Here is a 21,333-nt window from a genome sequence, read left to right on the forward strand (position 1 = left end):
ACTTGCTTTCTCTGTTTACAGTCCCCTATTAAATTTACACTCATATTAAAATTAACCTCTTAATTCCCTAAAGTAGTTTTTCTTGACCAAATTGCTTATCTTGCATAATTATTTCTGATGACTTGGAAACAAACTGTGATGATATCAAATACATGACTGGTTTGCTGAGTTCAGACACTAGTTATGACACTAGTTTTTATATTTAAAAGTATTTCCTTTGTTACAAGTGAACATTGATTCAGTTTTTCCAGAGTCAAACTTATGTGTATTTTGTTGCCTGCTTTCCTAAATCATACATATACAACACACACAACCCTAAAAAAAGCCCGCATCTCATCTAACTTTCTAATTTTTGAATCTATGAATTGCACTCAGGCGGGCAACATTACGATTATGTACAACACTGGAGGCATGTTCAGGAGGTGCACTGACCTGATGAAGACAATTTGACAGGAATGCATCCTAGGAAGGAACCAAGCAATTCAGAACTAAGAAGATATTGCAACTAAGATTTTGAGGAATGCAGGTAAGAACTAATTAATCATTCTTTACACTTAAAGAGTTTGATCTTATTCCACTAAAATTCACCATGAATTAGCAAAAATGTCTAGTTGTCTCTGAAGCTGCATTTTTCATGGAAAAAGAGTTTCAGTCAAAGAAAATTCACACAGCTCTATTTGCACCAGCTGAGGATAGGGCCCTAACAGTTAAAAGCTAATAAAATAAACTAGTTATTAAAGGCCAAACTCTGGCCTCACTTTTATAATTACCAAATAGTGCTGTTGAAGTCACTGGAGAAATACAAGTGCAAGTAGGGGCAGAATCTGGCTCATGATGTTTGGGAAAAATCCAAAGATCTTGCAAAGATTGTAATGATTCAAAAAGGACCTTAGAGGTCACAAAACTGTACTTAGGGGAAAAATAACGGTTGTCTTTTCTACAGATGGAAGCCAAAGTAGTGCTGACATAATTGTTTCAAATGTTTGGATGTAAGCTGGTGTCAAGAGATTCTTATGAAAGCAAAGATCCTGGGACTCTGACACCTCAAGAATGACATGGTGTACAATGTAAAACCAGATGGATCATGTCTCTCCATAAAGGGATAAACCCTAATTTTACAGTTATGCCTTCATTAGAAAATAAACTTTCATTTCAATCAGAATTTCACATACAGGACAAGATATGAATTTTGAATAATATGTAAAATTCACGTTTCCTATGTTCTGAAAGTGCATGTTTCATGAAGTATTCCAGTTATGAAGTCCATAGGGTCACACGGAGTGTATTGTGCATTTCAGTGTATTGTACCTGCTCATGCCTTTCGATTATAAATTCTTTCCCTGTTCTTTGTTTGGTACACTTCTGTTGTATAACACCATGCACACCTATAGAATTATACAGATAATAAGAGACATTGCCTGAGATCAGAATAAATCTACTACATAGTCAATATACGGACTCTATCGTGGAGTCACAATAAAATACTGTCATTTCACTTTTTAATTTTTCTGCTTTGGTTTTTTTTTTCTTTTACTTTTCAGTTGTTTGGAAAACTTTCTTAAAATAGAAAAAATAACAGTATTTTCCCTTACCACACTTAATGTCTTTCTCCTGGCAAACCCTTTAGCTTGTCTACACTACACACGTATGTCGGAATATGAGCGACACAGTTATACCGACCGAACTATGTTATTGAGAGGGCGTCTCCAGTTAACATAGCTACTGCCTCTTGAGGAGGTGGGGTACCTATGTTGATGAGAGACGCTCTCCTGTTGGTGTAAGTAGTTTCTTCACTAAGCGCTACAGTGGTGCAGCTGCATCCCCCTGCACCTTTGTATGCGTAGACAAGTCCTTTCTTATGGAGCAAAGTGTCAACATTTGTTTTGTTTAACTTATTTATTCATATGCTAACATCACCATAGATGGCACCTATGGAATGAGACAACAGATTCATTAGTTAACTCAAGGACAGAAAGGCTGTCCTTGCTCCTTTCTCACTGGCAGTATGGCTGACTGGCTCTGTAGCCTGGTCTTCTTCCATAAACACCAACATTTTTTAGTACATTTCTCTGAAAGTGACAGATTTTTGGGTCAGGGGATGGGAAAGGAGAGGGGAAGATATTTTGGAAGTAATTCCATACCAGACTGTATCAGTTTGAAGGAAAGCGACATTTGGGATCCAATGTCCCTTTAAACCCACTCTCAGATAATCATTGCATATCTCTTATTTGGAGTGAAGCCCCTTTAAACAAACACCTCACAGAATAGTGGGCCTGTTAAAGTTGGAGAACTAAGCACTTATCAGTGTATCTACACTGCAGTCACTGGGCATGATTGCAGCTGGAGCTATCATACCCGAGCTAGCTTTAATTTAGCTAGCTTGCATCCTGGAGCAAGGAAGACACTGTTAGGTTGAAATCTGTTTTGACATGGTTTCCCCAGTCTCCATCTTGGATTAGCTAAACAACAACTAGGACTCCATTTTGAACACCTTCCTTCATAGAGAGTTTGGCCCCCTTTTTCACATTAGTGCGGAAAAAGGTTAGATCAGTTAGATCATGTGACAGCCTAGTCTGCTCAGCAACCACACGTTACTTAAGGGGTAGCTCAACTGTTACTCTGGGCTGTTCATCTGAGTGGCAGACAGTCTCTCACATTAGGAGCCAGTGGAGGTGAGCCTAGTGTGACCAGTTGTCCGGATTTTATAGGGACAGTCCCAATTTTTGAGTCTTTTTCTTATATAGGCTCCCATTACCTCTCACCCCCGTCCCGATTTTTCACATTTGCTGTCTGGTCACCCTAGGTGAGCCTGTAGCTAGACCAGGACTTGTAGTTAGTGATACCAAGCCTCATCCAGTTCCAGCTTCAAGACTTACCTGCATTCACCCGTTCTAACATCCACTGAGGAAGAGTCCGCATACTACCACGCAGGATGACACCTTCAAGAACGGAAGAAAGAAGAGTGTTATGTGAAGTGTTATTTTCTGCTGTAGGTTATTGAATCAAATACTGTGGCTGGATTTTTATAAGATGAATGATTTTAGGACTGTTAAAGGAACACCATCAACTTATAATGCATTTCACCTACTATTTTTACAAGTACCAATTAAGATTCCTGTAACTGAAATTCAAGAAAACATTATTATTTCTTTTAATTTTACAGTTTGCTACTTTGGACCCTATGCAAAAAGCCATTCCTACTTAGCAAAGCACTTAACCACTTGCTTTAGTTAACGTCATTTGGAATTACTCATGTGCTTAAATGTGTTGCTGTATTGGGGCATTTCTGCATTTGGCAACACTTTGTGTCTAGTCAGTTTCATGGTTTCCTCTGTAAAGTCAGTCAGGCAATCATGCAAATGTTTATGTATAAGACTTCAATGAGACTAGGCTTGTGAGTAAAGTTACCCATGTTCACAGGTTTTCGGCTCTATGAGCTAAGATCAAGTGTAGTATCTGTTCTTATCAGTTTAATCTCTTCTTATGAACACTTGCAACACCTGCACTGCAGATGGATTCTCCGGCTGCTATTTTTGAAAAAAGTGATGCTGCTTTGAAGGTGTATTCTGCTGCTGCTGCCTTGGAAGGAAATTCTCTCTCTGCTCCTGAGACATCCCCAGCTGCACCGTGTACCACCACCACCACTGCTGCTGCTCCACAGAAGGTTTCTCGGACAATGACTACAAAGAAGGTCCTAGGTGCCTCCACGACATTACAGACCAGCAGCAGGAAGGGGAAGAACGGTGGCTGCTCAAAGGACCCCCTCCGAGATGCTGTTCCAGGAAGATCCTGGATTCTGAGGCCGGCCTGTCGGTACATCACAACCAGAAGGAACATCCCCCCCGCTCCCCAGCAGCACCAGCCGCCGAGGGACAGCCCCCTCACCTTACAGCAGCTGCTGACCGAGAGCTCCCCCGCTCTCCAGCAACACCAGCCGCCAATGGAGAGCCCCCCACTCTGGAGCTGCAAGATGCTCTCAGGCGACCATCTCCCACCCCCGCAGCTGCCCAGGTCCCTGACCCTGGTGGTGCTTTCGCTGCTCTACACACCATCAAGAGAGGAATCTCCGTAGACGGGACCAGCATCTCTCCAGAGACCCCCCAAAGGGTCACCAGCACCTCGCCGGATGCCTGCCCAGCCTCAGAAACCACCCAGAGGGACCCCAGGTCCCTGCTGGATGCCCGCCCAGCCGGACCTCTCGACCCTACCCGCCCACACTAGGATGAACCAGCCAGCGATACCGCTGATGCTGCTGGAACCCCCCCCCCCCCCCCGCTGCAAGGGAATGAGGACACCATCTACCTGCAGTACCCCCTCGCTGCGGACGTGCTCACCTGCCCCATCTGCTCTCCGCCCCGAAGCTTCCACCTCCTCGGTGGCATCACCAGGCACCTGAAGAGATGCCACAGCAAGCGGGTCACCTTCAGCTGTGTCCTCTGAGCCTGCCCTTCGAGACGCAGAAGCAACGCAAGACGCACCAAGTCGCCTGCAGGAAACGCCTCAAGGGAACAACACAGTCTCCTGCCCCGGCTCCCAGCCCTCCTGCTGCGCGCCGGCCCGCTGCTCCTGAGCCTCAACAAAGAAAAGTGATTGTGCAAGCTGCAGTCAAGAAGCCTGCCCCCATCGCCAGACCAGCGCAACGGGGTGCTGCGATCGAGAAGGTACCTGCTGCCACGGGGAACACCACCCAGGTCCTCGCCAGCAGGAGGCCCATCTCACCCTCTCACGTCGCCAAGCAAATCTCCATATTGAGACGACTCAGTACTACCTTGCCCCCGCCCAGCACGTCCCCGTCCCCAGAAGGATCAGCACCCCACTGCGCACAGCTGCTCGAGATCCTGTCGCCGGAAGAGCCAGCGCCACCCCTCAGACCATTCCGCGAACTCCAACCGCCGGAGGAGCCAGAGCCTCACCTCAGACCGCCCTGCGAACTCCAACCGCCAGAGGAGCCAGTGCCAAGCCTCAGACCACCCTGCGAGCTCCCAGACCTCCAGACTGGAGGAACCAGCCCCGCAGCCACAGGAAAGCACTGGGCCCTCATCGCCAGATGGTCTAGCACAGCCCCCGAGTCCATTCTGCGGGACACTGCCTATGGGAGATCTCACACTTCAGCAGCAACCGCCCAGGCAGCAGCCAGTCATAGAAGGACCAGCGGTGTCCCAGCAACCCCCAAGCCGGACCGCGTCTCTCCGACCACGAGCAATGCCAGCATCCCGCCAGAGATCCCGCCCCAGCACCCAACCGAAGGAAATCCTGACTCACGAGATAGACGGCAGGCCGACCATGCAGGCTTTGAGCCTGCACCAGAAGAGGTTGAGGACCATGAGGGCCAGCAGCCAATGGTGAGGGCTGCCACTCCCTCCGTGGCAGGCTGCCTGGACCGAGGAGCTACAAGTGACAGCTTCCTTTGACGACTTCGACCTCCTCGTAGACAGGCTCACCCAAGAACTGTCTGCAGAAACCGCTCCCAGGAGAAGTTCCAACCAGGAGGACGCCCTGCCTGCCCACAGAACGCCTGCTCCAAACCATGCCTGCTCCAAACCACCAGGGGAGCCAGAAGTAGAGACGCCAGCCACCGCTACGATCCAGCAGCGGCCTCAACATACCCCCATATCTCAATGTCATATCCAAAAGCTGTACTGGGCAAACCGCTCCAAAGCCATGAGGGAGATCCTCGACGGGCCCTCGCCCTACTGCACGATCCCATCTGAGTGTCTCTACAGCTACTTCAAGGATGTATTCGACCGCACAGCCCAGAATGACGAGCAGCGCCCAGAGTGCCTCCGCCCCCTGCCCCGTGTCGACGAAGCAGGTGTCCTGGAAACTGACTTTACGCCCAAGAAAGTGATGGCCAGACTCTCAAAAACAAAAAACACAGCTCCTGGGAAAGACGGCATCCCCTATAGCCTCCTGAAAAAGAGAGATCCCGGCTGCCTCATCCTCAACACACTCTTCAACCAGTGCAAGCGATTCTACCGGACTCCCAGCTCCTGGAAGAAGGCCATGATGGTACTGGTGTACAAGAAGGGTGAGCGGGATGACCCCAGCAACTGGAGGCCCATCTCCCTCTGCTCCACGATGTACAAGCTCTATGCCAGCTGCCTGGCGTCGAGGATCACGGAGTGGTCGGTGAGCGGGGGAGCCATCAGCTCCACCCAGAAAGGCTTCATGTCCTGCAAGGGCTGCTATGAACACAACTTTGTCCTCCAAACCATCATCGAAATGGCCAGAAGGGCGCGGAGGCAGTGCACGGTAGCATGGCTCGACCTGGCTAACACCTTTGGGTCCATGCCCCACCACCACATCTTTGCCACGCTCCAGGAATTTGGGATGTCAGAGAACTTCCTCCGTGTGATCCGAGAGGTGTACGAGGGATGCAACACCTCCATTCGCTCGGTCGAAGGGGAGACCACCGAGATCCCGATCCGGAGTGGAGTTAAGCAGGGCTGTCCCCTCAGCCCCGTCATCTTTAACCTCGCCATGGAGCCGTTGCTGTGAGCAATCTCCAATGGCGCAGACGGCTTCAACCTCCATGGTGAGAGGGTGAGCGTCCTGGCTTACGCAGATGACCTGGACCTGACCGCGGACAACCCAGAGAACCTCCAATGTATGCTAGATGCCACCAGTCGAGCTGCCGATTGGATGGGGCTCTGCTTCAATGCAAAGAAGTGCGCATCTCTCCACATCGACGGTAGCAAAAGGGACTTGGTGCAGACGACAGGGTTCCAGATCCAGGGCGAGCCCATCATCCCCCTGGCAGAGGCGCAGGCGTACCAGCACCTCGGCACGCCGACAGGTTTCCATGTCCGGCAGACACCCGAGGACACCATCCAGGAGATCTTGCAGGATGCCGCCAAGATCGACGCCTCCCTGCTAGCACCGGGGCAGAAGATAAACGCCCTGAATACCTTCCTGATCCCCCGCATCTCATTCGTCCTAAGGGGATCCGCCGTGGTGAAGGTACCCCTCAACAAGGCAGACAAGATCGTCCAGCAGCTGGTGAAGAAGTGGCTGTTCCTTCCCCAGAGAGCCAGCAACGAGCTGGTCTACATTGCCCACAGGCATGGTGGTGCCAACATCCCCTGCATGGGCGACCTGTGTGACATTGCGATGATCCTTCCTCCTGCTGATGTGTCCCGATGCCATGGTAAGGAACATCGCGGCAAACGCCCTCCATGACGCAACAAAGAAGAGAATCGGCAGAGCCCCTCCAACCAAGACACCGCCAGCTTCCTGAGCGGTTCCCTGGATGGCGAAATCGGATGGGATGGGCGCGACATCGCTTCACTGTGGTACCGCACTCACAATGCCACGCGTCGCCTGGGGAAGCGCATCGGCTGCTGCTGGGAGTGGTGCGAAGAATGCCAGGAGCTGGGAGTCCTGGTGCCGCAGATCAGGTCCGAGGACAACACCAGAGGGATGCTGGAGAGGACCCTGAAGGCAGCCATCCACTCACTGTACATGGAAACCCTGAAGCGTAAACCGGACCAGGGTAAAGCCTTCGAACTGACCAGCAAGTAGGACGCCAGCAACCACTTCCTTGCTGGGGGCGGCTTCACCCGTTTCGCCGACTGGCGGTTCATCCACTGTGCCCAGCTCAACTGCGTCCCACTCAATGGAGCCGTCCGCCACGGGAACCGAGACAAGCGTTGCAGGAAGTGCGGCTACTCCGAGACCCTGCCCCACGTCCTGTGCAGCTGCAAGCCCCACTCCAGAGCCTGGCAGCTGTGCCACAATGCCATCCAGAACCGCATAGAATCATAGAATATCAGGGTTGGAAGGGACCTCAGGAGGTCATCTAGTCCAACCCCCTGCTCAAAGCAGGACCAATCCCCAATTAAATCCCCAATTAAATGGCATGGTGAAAGCCATCGCACCGCGCCTGGGGGAGGTCGCCGTGAACTGTGCCATCCCCGGTACTGACAGCCAGTTGTGACCTGACATGGTAGTCACCGACGAAGCCCAGAAAAAAATCATCCTCGTCGACGTCATGGTCTCCTTTGAGAACAGGACCCCGGTCTTCCGCGAAGCCCGAGCTCGTAAGCTGGAAAAATACGTCCTTCTGGCCGACACCCTGCGAGCAAAGGGCTATGAGATGCAGATGGATGCCCTGATCGTCGGAGCCCTGGGCGCTTGGAACCCCTGTAACGAGCGTGTGCTGCGGACCTGTGGGATCGGTCGATGCTATGCACGGATAATGCGGCGCCTCATGGTCTCGGACACCATCCGATGGTCCAGGGACATCTAGATCGAACACATCACCGACCACCGACAGTACCAGGAGATGTGAGCCGGTATGACAATGTGCATCAACTATGGGAAAGGGACTGAGAGACTTTTTCCATTGGACCATATGAACTGGAACCTTAAACTCACTGAACATTAAATCCCACCAAATGAGGGTAAATCCATCCTCATCATCGTATCCACTCATTATACTCCACACCTGAACATAGCCATTATACGAACAACATACCCCCATATCTCAATGTCTGTACTTTGACCGGTTAAACTTTTACCCCAAATCGGGGAGATTGCAGATTATGTATTCCTTATGCCACCCATTCCTAAACCGAATTTCGCACCCCTTGATAATCTGTACCTTGTTCCCTGATAACCAGAAACTTCTATGCTTAAACTCTGTACCTTTTTACTTCAACATCATCTTAATAAAATTATTAAATCTGTTATCAGGGGCTTAGTCAGTTCTGCCTCTTGTTTGTGTGTAAGAGTCCTTCACCCAGCAAGAAATACATTGTTTAAAAACAGGACAGGACTGAGGAAGTGCTGTACTACCTGGAACTAGTTTTGTCTCATTTGGAATGGACTGGATTTCAAGTTAATGATGTCTTTTTCCATAACTTTTGTCATTATTCAAGTTATGTATGTAGTTAGATTTTTATGTGTCCAACTAGTGTTCTGCTTAGAAGCAAAAAAGGGTAGTCACAAATAGCATGCTTCTTGGCACAAAATGACCGCCAGGAATCAGGCAGAAATTCCCCCCAACCATGTACCTTATATCACATCCTTGTACAGGAGCATTATTTCAGGCATAAGGAGAGAGTTCACCTTCCTATTGGAATTGATGGGCCACGCCTGCTTGACAACACTTGTATTGATATGGCATAACTCAAACTCTGATTGCAAGATGTTATTAGCTCATTTTAGTGATACAGATAGATAATATAGGATCACCCTGTCACCACAGAGGTAAAGCTAATTACCAGCACAAGTTTTAGGAAAATCTTATAAACAGTTACATTCATTTTCTTTATTAACTGAATATGGCTCTGAACTTCCATGTAACAGGGCCTCCTTGCTCCTGTCCCAGTCTACAAACTACTCAGAGACCCTTGTGCTGGTCCAACACCTTGTGCAGTTTATTTACAAATGGATTCCCATCACCTTCATAACATATACAGCTCCTGTAACGAGCAGGGGGGAGCACACGCACACACATGCCTATACTGCTTCCCCCTTTCCACTTCCTTCCTGTGCCTATTTGTGGGCTCTGCCTAATGGCTTAATTAGCTTTTCTGCCCTGCCCCACCCACAAATTAGGCACAGCCTGCCTTGCTTGATTGGAGCGGCTGTGAACAGAATGCTGACTCAGCCTTTCTTGCCTAGCACTCTGTCACATTTCATCTATAGATATTTGTTTTACAGGTTAATTTTTGGTTTTTGGAGAAACTCCTTGGGATGCTCAAAAGTCCCTTCCCTACATATCATTGCCATCCCATCAGGGCGGTGAGTTGTATGGGCCTGTGGTGCCCGGGCTCCATGAATATTCAGGGCCCAGGCACCGGCTCCACCAATGTTCGGGGCCCTGCCCTGCCTGCCTCCCCCGCGTGCCTCCTGGCCCCTCCTGCTGCCCCCGGGTGATTTAAAAGGGCCGCGGGCCCCCAGCCACCACCACTGGCAGCACAGTGGGACTGCCTATGTTACAGCACGGCCCCAGGCAGCACTGTGACATGGGCAGTGTAGTCACGCTTTATCGCCGGGGGAGAGCTCTCTCGGAGATAAAAAATAACCACCTTGTATGAGGGGTGGTAGCTTTATGATAAAGTACCGTCTATACTGGTGCTTTTCAGTGCTAAAACTTTTGTCGCTCGGGGGGGTGTTTTTGCACACCCCTGAACGACTAAAGTTTTAGCACTGAAAGACACAGCCTAAGGCGGCTTCCTGTCCGCCTGCTCCATGCTGCTCCGGGAAGTGGCCGGCACGTCCCTGTGACCGCGGGGGTCGCTGTCGCCATGCGCTGCCCCCTCCCCAAGCGCCGAGCTGCTGCCAGAGGGGTGTGCGGGTCGCTTTTGGGAGCCGGCACAGCCTGAGGTAAGCACCGACCCTGACCCCGTCCTGTACCCCAACCCCCTGCCCCATCCCAGAGTCTGCACCCCACACCCAAACTCCCTCCCAGAGCCCAACCCCTCATCCCTCCTGCTCCCAAACTCCCTCCCAGAGCCTGCACCCCTTCCTGCCCCAGCCCAGAGCATGCACCCAGCACCCAAACTCCACCGGGGGCGGTACTTGGACCTGTTTTGGGCACCACCAAAAATTATCCAAACCTGCCGCCTCTCATTGCTAGTGGACTTTTAATATCAAAAATACACAGAGTTAGGCAGGCTGACTGGCAGGAGAGCTGACCATCATTCATTCACCTGAATTAAAACTTCAGCCAGTCAGAAAATGTTGTAGCCATAAAAGTAATATATACTATAAATAAATTCACATGTACTTTTCTGAATATGGAAGTTTTTGATTGGTGCAGAAATCAGAGATCTTCTCTTTAGGCCAATTAGAATCAAACAAATCAGTGATAATTATTTTTTATTAGATTACATTTGTAAGTAGACCACACTAAGCCTGTGGTCATGCCCTGGTCCTTCCATGTGTCAAAAAGTGAATGAAAGAAAGAAGCTTCCATGTTTGCATTTTCCCCCTCTTCACATTGTTAATGGTACTTGTATTATTTTAAATATTTTTCTTCTTGTATTTTTTACTTTTTGATTTCTTGAAAAATGGATAAAAACTTTGTAAAGTCAATGCAAAAGTGGATTTTTGTCTGGGGCTTTAGTTCTTCTCAAGCCAACCTACCCAGACCACGGAAAACCAAAAACAGACAAGTGAATTCTCAGAAGTGCAGCTTCTGACATAGAAATAAAACCCGCAGCCCTGGGTCAGTGCAAAGCTGTGAAGAGGCAGATAATCCTGTCCAGCTGGCACACACTCCCTTCATGCCACTTATTCCCCACCTCGGGGCAATTTGCTCCCTTAATCTCTTAATAACAACATTTCACAGCACCTCCCATCAGGGGAATTGTAAAGAGTGCTTTACAAACATTTACTCGCTGGTTCCCACAATGCACTCAAAAGATGCTATTATCCCCCTTGGGTAAACAGAGGCAAAGAGAGCTAATTATATTAATGTTAAAGTAATATTTTATATTTATTATTTATATACTGATATTAATTGATATTATTAATAGAACTGAATGATCATAAATATCCTCAGACCATTATATTTCCCCAAATACTGCACTTATATCTGTAACACCCACTGAAGCTGCGTGGAATTTAGGATTGTAACTATAAAACCCTTCAATTTATTTGAGCATAAGCTTTCGTGAGCTACAGCTCACTTCATCGGATGCATACCCGATGAAGTGAGCTGTAGCTCACAAAAGCTTATGCTCAAATAAATTGGTTAGTCTCTAAGGTTCCACAAGTACTCCTTTTCTTTTTGCGAATACAGACTAACAGGGCTGTTACTCTGAAACCTATAAAACCCTTACATACCAAAATGAGCTAGGTTGCATTTAATGCAAAGACACGCACTCCCTCCAAACTAGGCAGCCAAAAGCGAGCGGAGGCCCCAGCGAGGATCGAACTCGCGACCCCTGGTTTACAAGACCAGTGCTCTAACCACTGAGCTATGGAGCCACCATTTACAAATCTGCCGCAGTCGCACTAAGATGCCAGCCGACCTTGAGGTAACAGCTGAGGTAACCTCCAGCTCCCCACCCCCGGGCGCCTTCTCTCAGCCCCGCGGCGGGGCTCGCTCGGAGCCCGCATGGGCAGGGGCGAGCTCGTCTTGTGCGTGCGAGCCACAGCGGCCCCCGCCGGCGCCGCTTGATTTCCCCGGGAAAAGCGCAGTCCGGGCCGGCTGGTACCAGCGCGGACCGCCCCGCGGCTGCCGGGCTGGAGCACTTACAGCGGCGCCCGCCGCGGGGCACGAGGCGGTAGCGCCGCTCGTGCTTGGGGGCCGCGGGGGAGGCGTGGCGCGCGCCGGCCCTGGGCGCCGGTTCGCCTCGGGCTGCGTTAATGAGCGTTGGCCACCAGGTGTCGCTGCTGCATCAGCGGAACAGGCGGAAAGGCCGCCGCCGGCGGGGCGGTGCCGATCAGCCCTTCCCGGGCCGGCCCCTGCGCTGCGCCCCGGTTCCGCTGCGGAGCGGGGGGCTGCTTTGCGGGTCTGCGACTGCGCACCCCCCCGGCCCCGCCCGCTCATTACAACCCCAGCCTGCAAAGGGCTCCCGGGGACACCAGCGGCGGCCGCGGCTGCTCCCTGAGTTCCCGCGGAGCAAGCGGCTGCAAGGAGGAGGCTTGTCCTGCAAGCCTGAGAGACGATGCTCCGGGATCGAGAGTTGTCAAGAGTCTCACCGATTTCTTCTGAGGCGGAGTAACGCCGCAGACCTTCCTGTAACACGGCCTGGGGCCCTGGCAGCACAGCTCCGTCGCGTCTCTCACCCCTAAATCGCCCGCGCAAAAGAGGAGCACCAAACAACGGCTCGACTATTGCATTCCTTTTACCCCTTCGCTACTCTGTATAACACGCACAACAACCAGAATAGCTCCCCTCTGCATCTAAAAGATGGGGGGTGGGCCCCGCAGGTCTCAGGTACAGTAACAGTCAGGTGTCCTCCTGGGGTAGCATAGGGCTGTCAGTCACCTCTGAGGTTCAAAAAACCAGGCCATCCGTGATGCTCCTGAGCTCACACAACTGGACAGTGGCCATTGAGCACCCTTACAGATTTCCCAGCGGGAGAGCTGGGAAAAAGCTAGGATCCCATGAGATTCCGGCAGTGAGTGGCAGGCTCTTGTGTCTTACTCAAGTGGGCGGCTGGAGGACAGGAAGTCCTTGGCTTAGGCTCTGGGAGGGTAAGTGACACCTGTTCACCCTGCTGCTTGATCCACCAGGTAGCTCTGGACATCAGCTTTAGAAGAAGCTTCTTGCCCATTCTCCCAACGGTTGGCCACCTTCTTAGAAATTGATGGTTTTCAAGGTTAAAAGGTCATTCTTACAATGGAGAGTAAAAGTTCCTCAGGACGCATCTGAAGTAATCCCACATCAAGTACTGCTATTACCACCACTAAAAACCAGATTAAAGCAGATGCTTTTCTAAAAGCTTCATTTAGATGGTGCTGGACTAGGATTTTTATAGTACTGTACAGTCTGAATACAAATATATTATTTACGAAGCTACCACTCAGGCCTTCCATATATTGATATCTTCTGCTCCCTTCCTGGTTTCTTGTACTTCTAGTTTTATAGCATTTAGATAGGGGAAAATGGGGGATGTCATAACCCTGGTTTGGATTAGAGCATTTTAAAGATGACTGTTATTTATTGCAGTTACATCCAGAAGCCCCCAAGCAGAATCAGTGCCCTTAATGGTCTCGGCATTATACTCACATATGAAGATGGTTCCTGCCCTGAAGAGCTTTACCACCAAAGAAATCTCTCATGTTCATCCCATGATAATTTAAAATAAATAATGGAAGTAGATTATGGAAGTAAATACTAAACAAATAGCTATGGCTATTGGGAAAGGAAGATTCACCAGGCAGTTAGATAGTAAAAACCATGCACTAAACAAAGCAGTAGGGGCAAGTCTGTTTTCTGCTCTGCTTGACATTCATTACATCCATTTGAATTCAAACTACTCTGAAAACAAATTCTGTAACGAAAATTGTTTAAAATTCATCATGAATTTCTCCTTAATTCTGCTGTAACCTTGTAAGAAATGAAACTTTGAACTTTGTTTTACTTTTGTTTTGAGTTTCCTAGTCATCATAAGAGAGGTAGAAAATTAATGTTAAAATCTCATCTACATTCTAATAATCACCCCCTGCTTGTTTATTACAGGAGACAGTTCTCCTCTGCATGATTTATAGATTGCAAGGCCAGAAGGGACCATTGTGATCACCTGATCCAACCCTCCTGTATACATAAGCCATAGCAGTTCACCCAGATAATTCTTAATGCATATTTTTAAAAAAAAACATCCAGTCTTGGTACATGATGATATGCTGGACTACCTGCTTATTGGTCTTGAGAGGTACCTAGTACCCATAAGAAAGACAGTCATCAAGAAATAATGGGCCCTTCCATCACTTAAATTAACCATGCTGAAAGAAGTAATACAGAACACAAAAGATACCTTTTTAGGACATACAGAATCACAAAGAAAAAAAAGTTTAAAAGCTAGCAGCATGGCCAAGAGATCTGACACTTAAGTTCCCACACCAACAGTGACTAAATGCAGGAGTAAAAGATACTCAACCTTTTCCCCAAAACCATAAAAAAGGAACATTTCTGCCATAATACTTCAGGGGGCTGGAACTGAAAGCAGTACCAAATGCCAATGGCAGAAATATATTTTCTGTGCCCTTTAAAAGGAACACTGTCAAGAGAAAATACGTAATAATTAATACTAACTTCTTATGTCTCTTGCTACCTACTGAAATGATTAAAACTAAGTATTTAAAACATTGATTCATTTTTCTCCAGTCATACTTATTATTTAGTTTTTGTGCCTCGCTGATCTAGGACAGTAAAACGAGACTGATCTTTGTATGTTTCTAGAAGAGATGGGCCTGCTCAAGCCGCAGAATTCGGATCTTGATCCAGAGATTCCACAATCCAGAGGTGAGTCTCAAGTAGCCAGGAAGTTTGGAGGTTTCTGAATCCAGGATTTTGGAATAGAATAATTTCTAATTTATAGCCAGGTTTGCTTTCCGGTTCTCATGCACTAGCACATTGTTACTGAGCTGGGATTCATACCACTGCAGGGAATGTTTAAATCCCCTCCAAAAAAATCCTGATTTTCATTGAAATTTAAAAATCAATACAACATTTATATTCATAGGAATATTATATAAGCACCACTATCAACTCCCCCTCTACCATACCCCACAAACATCTTTCAAACAAATTCTCATTTTGGATCTAAAACAAATTGGCAGGGTCCCTTTAAAGAACAAATCATTGTTCCTATCTTAACTAAATGTTATAAAGTATCCCATCTTTTTATTACAGGACTAGGGTGACCAGACACCTCCATAAAATCGGGACTGGTCTGATATTTAGTTGTCTGTCCCGCGTCCCAACCAATGTACGGTCGAGACGCCATTTCTCCCGATATTTTGCTTCGGAGGCGCTCTGGCTTTTTTTTTTTTTTGGCTTGGGGCAGCAAAACACCTAGAGCCGGCCCTAGTGTCGGGGGGAGGGTGAGCCTGTGGCTGCTCCCCCAGGTGTCCCAATATTTTGTTCTTGTCATATGGTCACCCTATATAGGACAAAGTCCTCCACATGAAAAGCAACAATTCTGCTTGCCTGGGTTAAGCTACAGAAGTCAATTACAGTAATTACTCCATCACTGGCTGAACTGGGAAACACCCTCGGTTTCCTCAATGCATTTGTATTGACAAGGCTAGTCCCTCAAATGCATTTTTAATCACCTTTTTATATGATGCAATCTCACTGAAAGTTCATTGCATTTATTTTTGTCAGTTCGTAATGGTGGGATTTATGTGAAAGGATTGAGGAGATTTTTCTATTAGCACACTTCATTTTAAGGGCCCCAATATATTAATGCTGTGAATGTTAATATCCTGGCCTGTAAGAGTAATTTGGATCTGCACATACTGGGCAAAAGATTGCAGTTAGGCTAATGGAAGAAACTAGGAAAGTAGCTTTACGGATCAGAAGCCCAGCTAAACTGCAGGGATCTCATTTCCAGCTGATGATTTATCACTTGCTTTTGATCTTCTATGTCACTGTACAGAACAGGAATTGTACTGCATGTTGCCTCTTAATTAGTCTGAACTATCAAGAGAGATTTAGGCCCTGATTCTCCACTACTTTGTACCTGCTACAGTCATTTACACCTGTGCAAAATCAGTGCAAAGTGACTGTAAAATACCACCAAGTAAAAATAGCACTTTTCGAGCTTGATTCTCCTGCTGCTTACACCAGTTTTACCCATGGACAGCTTAGCCTCATTCCAGGAAGTCACCGCTTAGTTACTCCATTATAAGTGAGAGGAGGATCAGGCCCTCAATGTAATGAGTTTGTGGTCTCAGTTCCAATGGACTATTATAGAGAGCTTGGAAACCACCACGACAACTGACACTACTGAAACCCTTGCTGCCAGTCTCAGCAGAGAAGCCATAGATTCAATTGGTTATGGACACTGCATTTACAACATTGCTCACAGACTTGGTCCCTTAGCCAGGGCTGAGGTACTTGGAAGACAACGTGTCTGTTCTGTGAATCAAGAGAGGATTTTGGTATCATGCAGCATCTTTCAAGAGCATGAAATTAATTTCCCTTCCATTACTCATAATTAATCTATGTATCTATCCAGAGAGATATAATTAATGCTCTTGCATTATACAGCTATAAAGATCCCAAGAGGACATCACCTGTATTCTTATTTTGCCAGTCTTTTTTCTGAATAAAAGAATTTCCCATGAGCAGATCAAGACTGATTCTTTCAAAGGGAATGCCACAATCTCTGTTTTCTATCAGGATAATAAAATCACCCAATCACATTTCCCACTCTTTATTTTCGTCTGTATTCACTTTCCTTATTGGTTTATGCTTTCATTAGGGAGCATGGCCAGGAGGAAGGCTCGGTGGGCAATCACTTGGTATATATTTAATAATATCCTATAAAAAGAAAATGCCAAAACCAGTTGTTCCTTATGAGCAAGCTGATAGAAAATGAGTTCCCTATGGGATAGGGCTGTTCATAAGAGATTTTCCACATCATTTCATAGCTATTCAGTTAAGAACAGGCATCACCCTTCATCTAGGGTCAACAGGTAATTTTCTCTGACACGGGGTGCATGTTGCTCTTGCCATTAAACCGTGTCAGGGAAATGCAGGGAATATTATACTGACTTGCAAAACTGCATTAACCACAATGGTTTCTCTCCAGGAGAAGGTGATGCCTACTGGAATAATAGCCATGTGAGCTGTTGTGAAGTCTGACCGAATATTAACGTCCTTGCAAAGACTGAGTTTCTTCTGCCTGCTGAAGCAGAAAAATATTCTGAAGAAAAACACACCATAACCTTAATATGAAAGATAAAATTAGCAATTCAAAGGGAACATTAGAAGGAAGGTAAATCAAATACAGTATCACAGCAATACCTTTATGTTACAACATGGCAGGACTCAATTTTCTTGGATAGTCTCCAAAAAAAAGCCCATGGGGGGAAAATAATTGAAAATACTTTCAGGCAAACCCTACTTTGGAATAAATGTAGGAACGTATTGCCATATATATATATTACAGGGTAAAGTATTTTAAAGAGTAAAAGCAAGTGCCTTTCCTAAGGCTTGGTCTACACTATGTGGTTGGGTCAATGTAAGCTGCCTTGCATCGACCTAGTTGTACAAGTGTCTACACAAATTTGTCTCGCACCAATGTAAGCGCCCTGTTATGGCGATGCAGTAACACCCCCTCCCCAAGCGACACTGAGCCGTGGCCAATGTACTGAGGTTGACAGCGTGAGTGTAGAAACTGCATTACTTATGGCAACCCTAACAGTCCTTCAGCAGCCATCCCACAATGCCTGACACTGCTCACAACTGGGAACTCCAGAAGAGCCCCCCACCCCTTTAATGCCCTGCACATTTTTGAAATGCCTTTTCCTGATTGCTCAGCTTGGCAAGCACACCTAGCAGCTCTCCACTGCTGTGTGCAACTGCCCAACTGACTATGCTGACTGTGTGCTCAAGACGCAATTTGGCTTGGACTAGATAGGAGAGATTGGCTCTCCTGGACCTATGGGGAGAAGATGCTGTGTGCACACACCTACAAACCAGCCATAGAAATGTGGACATCTATGAACAGATTGTTTGGGGGATGCAGGAAAAAGGGTATGACAGCGACCAGCATCAGTGCTGTGTGAAAGCAAAGGAACTGCATCAGGCATATCAAAAGGCTAGGGAGGCCAACAGTTGATCTGGTGCCAAACCACAAACCTGCATTCCACACTTGGTGGAGACCCCATCACCACCCCATACACCACCGTGGGTACCGCTGAGGAGCCCAAGCCATAGGCCCCTGGCATGAACAGCAAGGATAAGGGCGAGGTGGAGGAGGAAGACAAGGAGTACTAGAGACATACAGCTGGGGGGTCCAGCTATGCCATGAGCCAGGACCTGTTTGAGACTCCGCTGCAGTCCTGGCAGGCAAGCACAGGAGAGCCTGATGGAAGGGAAGGAACCTCAGATACATGTGTAATTGTATTTCCCATTGCAATGAGATACTGATGGTGCCCCCAACTTAACAGGACATAGCTATCAACTTTTCATTAATTTACTCATACTAGAAGTGGTAGTGGTACAACAAAGAAAGGTAACGTTATCTGCTTTTTATTCCCCTCTAGAGTTACCCAAGGGGCCATGCAGAGCAGTTTGTTTATGTACACAGGGTTGTCCCTTGACTCCTCCTGAGAGATCTCAATGAAACTTTCATGGAGGTACTCTGCAATCCTCACTGGAAGGTGTCTAGGGATGGCAGCCTTAGTTCTTCCTCCCCAAACACTTTCCCACGCCAGTCAGTAATAACTTTGGCAGGCACCATGGTAGTACACAGGCTAGCAGCATATGGGCCTGTGTGACTTTGGGATCCAGCAGCAGCTGTGTTCTCTGTAACTTTGTTAACCTCAGGAGTGAGATATCAGCTAAAATCACCACCACCTGTGGAAAATGATGCCCATATTCAATGCCATTGCCCTATACTTATAGTTCCATGCAACTGTGCAATTCTGTCTTCCTTTCCCTCACCTCTGCTGGGCCATATTTACCATGTCTGGTGCTGTGAGTGGGGCCATGCACAAGCACTCTGAAGCAGAGGTGTCAGTAAGTATGTCTTGTTTAAAACTTTAGGGGAGCAAGGGAAGAGAGTTCCAAATCTTAACTTTCTATTTCCATTGTGACTATACTGACAGTGGTGCCTGTGTGTTTTATCTGCAGCTGCTGCCATTGCTGCCTTGAGGTATTCCACCTCCACACCCTTGGAATACATGAACCAGATAAGGAGGAGAAAGAAGATGACTCAGGAAGACACGGTCTGCGAAATTTTGCCAGTGCTGCATCAGATTGTGAGCAAAGGGTGTGGAGGGTGAACATTGTAGACCGCCTGTAGAAGGAAAGAGCTTTCAGGAGAAAGGCCCAGGAGTCCCACCAGGAAAAGGAGAGTGAAATGCACCAGGACATAATGGGACTTCTCTGTCAGCAAACACAGATGCTACAGACTCTTGTGGACCAACAGATGAGCAATCACAGGCTCGCCTCCGTTGGCAGTCCATGGAGAACTCCATTGCAGCACCTCCCTCCCCCACACCCCAACATTCCACATGGTATCAGGGGCACATCCCTTCCCCTATCACTCCACCCTGGCGGACATTAAAGATAGCCACAGCTTCACATACACTGATCCTTGAAAGCCACAGTTGCTGTATGTGTAGGCAAAATGGACATGAATGTTCTTTCCCTTTAGTAAGTTCTTTTCCATTAACTTATTAAGTTCTTAATGTATTTGATTTTCAGTTGCACAGATTTTTCTTTGCACAGATTTTGTTACTGAATAAAATTATATTATTTGGAAAAAATTCATATTTTTTAGTTACAAAATACACTGCAGACTGTCTAGCAGTTCTGAAACCACCCCCTTACTTATTATTGTACAGTGTGACACAATGCATAGGATCAGTGACAAACACAGCGAGCACCACAAAAATAGGTGCATTGACAGTATTATATTGATTGATGTACACCAAGCACAACACAATTCCTAACAGACCCCAAAACAGCAGGGCCAGGCTGAGCACAATACATTACTGTGGCTCGCTGTTAAAGTGCTCTTTCAAAGCCTCCCTGAGCCATATAGCTCCACATTGAGCTCTCCTAATAAATCCTGTGTCTGGCTGTTCAGATTTACCAGGCAGCCACTCCACCTCTGCCCTCCACCCTGGTGGCAACTTTCCCCTCCCACTCCCTTTGCTTCACAGATATTATGCAGGACACAGCAGGCAGCTATAACCATAAGGATATTTTTTTCACTGAGAGACAATCTTGTTAGTAAACAACTCCAGCATCCCTTCAATCTACAAAAAGCATATTCAACTGTCATTCTGCACCTACTCAACTGGTAGTTGAATCTTTCCTTGGTGCTGTCTGGGTGGCTGGTGTTCAGCTTAATGAGCTAGAGGAACAAGGGTCCCTCGAGATCACTAATTGCATTTCAACATCACCAATGGTAATCTGCTTGTCTAGAAAAAAAGTCCCTGCTTGTAGCTTTCTGAACTGTCCTGTGTTCTTAAATATGTGAGCCTTGTGCACCTTTCCTGATCAACCAACAATGGTGTCAGTGAAACATCCCCGCTAATAACCATAGAAAAGTAGTCCTTTCTATGGATGTACTCTGTGGCAAGGTGCTCTGGTGCCAAAATAGGGCTATGCGTGCTATTACTCCACCGCAGTTTGGGAACCCCAATGTTGCAAGTCCATCCACTATGTCCTGCATGTTGCCCAGAGACAAAGTCTGCATAGCAGGAGACGATTAGTGGCCCTGCACACTTGCATGACAATGGCCCCCACAGTGGATTTTCCAACTCCAGAATGATTTCCCACTCACCAGGAGCAATCCAGTATTGCAAGTTTCCACAGAGTGATCACCACTTGCTTCTCCACTGTCAGTGCAGTTCTCATTTTGGTGTCCCTGCGCTGGAGAGCTGGGGCAAGTTTGACACACAGATCCAGGAATGTGGCCTTGTGCATCCAAAAGTTCTGCAACCACCGCTCCTCATCCCAAGCCTGCATTATGATGCAATCCCACCAGTCAGTGCTTGTTTCTTGAGCCCAGAAACGGCTCTCCAACATCTGCAACTGCACCAATGACCTTGAAGTGGTTCTCAATGTGTCCCACAGCAGTCTGTCCTCCAAGAAATTGCCATGTCTCCTGCCGATTTGTTTTTTCTTATGGCTCTGCAAATACCAGAGGATTGTGCGTCCTGTGCTTGCAATGCTTATGACAA

At 47.5% G+C, this 21,333-nt stretch overlaps 1 long non-coding RNA gene, 1 other non-coding gene and 1 pseudogene across 5 annotated transcripts; 2 read left to right on the top strand and 1 right to left on the bottom strand.

The window, feature by feature from the left end:
- Positions 1 to 492: 492 nt before the first annotated feature.
- LOC141990167 (uncharacterized) lies at positions 493 to 19,739 on the top strand. Of its 4 annotated transcripts, none has more exons than XR_012640099.1 (3): positions 493 to 526; positions 14,867 to 14,926; positions 19,271 to 19,739. It is a non-coding gene; the product is annotated as an uncharacterized LOC141990167 (long non-coding RNA). The 4 variants fall into 4 exon arrangements; XR_012640097.1 differs by lacking the exon at positions 19,271 to 19,739 and adding an exon at positions 17,223 to 17,387 and having other exon boundaries at positions 511 to 526; XR_012640098.1 differs by lacking the exon at positions 493 to 526 and adding an exon at positions 11,903 to 11,990.
- LOC141990256 (U2 spliceosomal RNA) lies at positions 3,417 to 3,620 on the top strand (annotated as a pseudogene).
- TRNAT-UGU (transfer RNA threonine (anticodon UGU)) lies at positions 11,868 to 11,940 on the bottom strand. Its single transcript has one exon. It is a non-coding gene; the product is annotated as a tRNA-Thr (tRNA).
- Positions 19,740 to 21,333: the final 1,594 nt, after the last annotated feature.

The sequence above is a fragment of the Natator depressus genome, chromosome 6 (assembly GCF_965152275.1).
Source record: "Natator depressus isolate rNatDep1 chromosome 6, rNatDep2.hap1, whole genome shotgun sequence".
Lineage (NCBI taxonomy): Eukaryota > Metazoa > Chordata > Testudines > Cheloniidae > Natator > Natator depressus.